The 3,016-nt window shown below is 46.8% G+C and overlaps 1 protein-coding gene across 1 annotated transcript in view; it reads right to left on the reverse strand.

Annotated features, from left to right (window-relative positions):
- Window positions 1-685, reverse strand: part of LOC116968972 (zinc finger protein 271-like) — a 14,967-nt gene extending 14,282 nt beyond the window's left edge. The window contains exon 1 of the mRNA XM_033015951.1: window positions 445-685. The gene's annotated coding sequence lies outside the window, so the exon portion shown is untranslated. The remainder of the gene's footprint in view (window positions 1-444) is intronic.
- Window positions 686-3,016: the final 2,331 nt, after the last annotated feature.

Genomic DNA, 3,016 nt, shown 5'->3' on the forward strand with positions numbered 1-3,016 from the left:
AGGATACTGAGTTGGATGATCAGCCATGATCATATTGAATGGCGGTGCAGGCTCGAAGGGCCGAATAGCCTACTCCTGCACCTATTTTCTATGTTTCTAACAGTGGCCGCATATTGTTTTCTCTTGGTTGCCAGTCTCTCTGTCTCTCTCTCTGCCTCTCTATCTCTGTCACCCTCTCTCTCTCTCTCTCTCTGTCACTCTCTCTCTCTGTCTTCTATGTTTCTATGGGATATGGGGAGAAGGCAGGAACGGGGTACTAATTGTGGATGATCAGCCATGATCACAGTGAATGGCGGTGTTGGCTCGTAGGGCCGAATGGCCTCCTCCTGCATCTATTGCCAATGTTTCTGATTCCGTGTCTCTGTCTCTGTGTGTGTGTGTCTCTCTCTCTCTCTCTCTCTACCCCTCCAACACCCCGGCCGGTCTCCCACCCATCAGCCTCACCCGAGATTGACGGTGGTTGCGGCGGCGGGACCCGGCGCTGGACTGGACTGGACCACCTCGGCCCGGCTCCCTCCCTCCGCTCCGCCAGTCCCGGTGAAAGCTCTGCTCTAAGATCTTTGGTCCTGGTCACTGTGTGTCTCCCGGTGCGAGGCCGGAGACTGGACCCGCCCCCCCGGCCCTGATCCCCAGCGCATGCGCCCCCTCGCCCTGATCAACCGGAGCCTCTTACCAACGATGCTCCACTCCGACGTAAACCAACGCACTGACGTTAGTACGTAACGGAACGTCACGGCCGCCATTTGTCAATGCAAAACACGACTCCCGCTGTGTAATCCGCTCTATCTTCATTGGTGTCATCAGTGTTGTAGGGAACAGTTTGATACAGCTCATCTATCACATCACATATTTTAGTTAATTTACTTGTAAATGTTTTCCCCCATTTCCCTCCCATCTTTGCACCCCAGCCCCCTCCTTTGCGTAGTTTCCCTTGCATTGTATTGTGCAGTTTTCCTTGTATAGGGAGGTTTCACAGCAGTCGGGTCACGACCCATGACCCGTACTGTTGCCAAGCTACGCCAACTGGAGTACACGCGATGAACTGCAGGTAAGCACTTACCATTGTTTTCAGCGTACTGGGCCCGTTAAAACCCGCCAAAAATGTCGATTTTTGCGCTGCAAATAATTATGGAAATCGGGATAAGCGTGTGAGACATTTATCCTACTTCAGAATTCCAAAAGTGAGGAGAAATGACGGTAGATAGAAGTGAGAGCTGAAGGGACAACAACAGGCAGAGTGCTTAGCGAACATTGGCCGTTTGCTCACTGCATTTCATCAACTAATAGGCTGTGGGCCGAGGAGCTTTATTCCAGTGTTTCGTGACCCAAGTCACAGAACTACATGAAATTTTCACATATAGTGTAAAAAAATTATATAATCACCCTTGAAACTTGTCATGAACAAAACTTGGACATTTTTAAGCACTCTGTCTGTTGTCCCTTCAGCTCTCACTTCTATCTACCGTCATTCGGGTATTTTTAGTCCAATCAAAGCACGTTTAACATTGAGTTGTCTGCCAGTTGGCCAATCACGCGCTCTGTTTCAGGCTAGCACACATAGCTGAGAGGGCTTCGCTTATGCCTGTTTTACTGGAGATTCCGATGAAGGTTCTTTGTCGTGGAAACTTGCAGCAGGGTAATTGAATTTAGTGAGAAAAGCATTAAGAAGTGTGCAGCTAAGTGGATAGAAGTGGAAGAAAGTCTTGAAAGCAAAGTCGCTGCTGATGTGCTGCTACACAAAGTTGTGAAACTTTGTGAATCAACTCAAACTGAAAGGTAAGATCTAAAGTGAATTTATGAAAATCAATCCGTATGGACTTTAATTAATTTAATTTCACCCTTTTTAATGTGAACAAATGAGATTTGGAGGCTGTACATTCATTCATTCACTCATTCATCCCTTCATTCATGCATTCGCTCACTCACTCACTCACTCACTCACTCACTCACTCACTCACTCACTCACTCACTCACTCATTCACTCATTCACTTATGAAGATGAGAGCCTAAACTATATGTATCAATAACAAGGTAAATTAAACATTTTCACTAATGCCAGCTTGTTGTAGAGTAATAAGTCTTAATCATCTAATCTCGGAGCTGCCTGTGAAAAAGGTGCTCCGATCGCGGGGCCTATGTATTTAACATTGTGAAGCCGAGGCCTCAATTAAAAAGTGGCCGATTCGCGAATGCGGAGCCGCAGATCTTCTCCGCGGGGGGGGGGGGGGTGTACATAGTGCCGTCCGTAGCGGCCGTTTCCAGGAAAACTGAGGTATATATCTATCTGGAATATATATAGGTATAATTATATATTATATGCCTGACCCGCTGAGTACTCCAGAACTTTGTGTCTAATGTCCACAAATGAATCTTCTTTACTCTGCATGCTCTCCAATGCAGTCATATATTTCTTATAGTGCAGTGACCAGAACTGCACACAATGTTCCAAGTGTTATTTATATCATATTTTTTAAATAATCTATATTACTAAAAGTCTGTTCTTGACTGGTTTTGGCCATCTGTGCCCCCTCCGCCGTATGTGAGCCGAGGATTTTTCCTGTCAATGAAAAATGACAGAGATTTTAATGTTTTTACAAAATTTCCCATTCTCTCTGCTGCCCCCGCTGGAGGCAGGGGAAGGGACTATAATACCAGGAAGTGGTGTGCCTCAATTAGTCACTGCAAGCTGGAGCTCTGTCAATTAGTCTCTGTCACTCTGAGCTCTGAATGACACTGAACAAATGTCTACAGCACTGTGAGCACATTTAATTTGGTGTGAAAATGAAAATATAGTTAGTTTGAAGAAAAAAAGCATTGCCTGCAAATGGTTGTTTGGGTTGAATTAAAAAGCTCAAGCTCAAGCTCTCTCTCTCTCTCCCCCTCTCCCCCTCTCCCTCCCTCCCCCTCTCCCTCCTCTCTCTCCCTCCCTCTCTCTCTCCCTCTCTCCCTCTCCCTCTCTCTCCCCCTCTCCCTCTCTCTCCCCTCTCCCTCTCTCTCCCCTCTCCCTCTCTCTCCT

Source organism: Amblyraja radiata, chromosome 49, assembly GCF_010909765.2.
Source record: "Amblyraja radiata isolate CabotCenter1 chromosome 49, sAmbRad1.1.pri, whole genome shotgun sequence".
Taxonomy (NCBI): Eukaryota; Metazoa; Chordata; class Chondrichthyes; order Rajiformes; family Rajidae; genus Amblyraja; species Amblyraja radiata.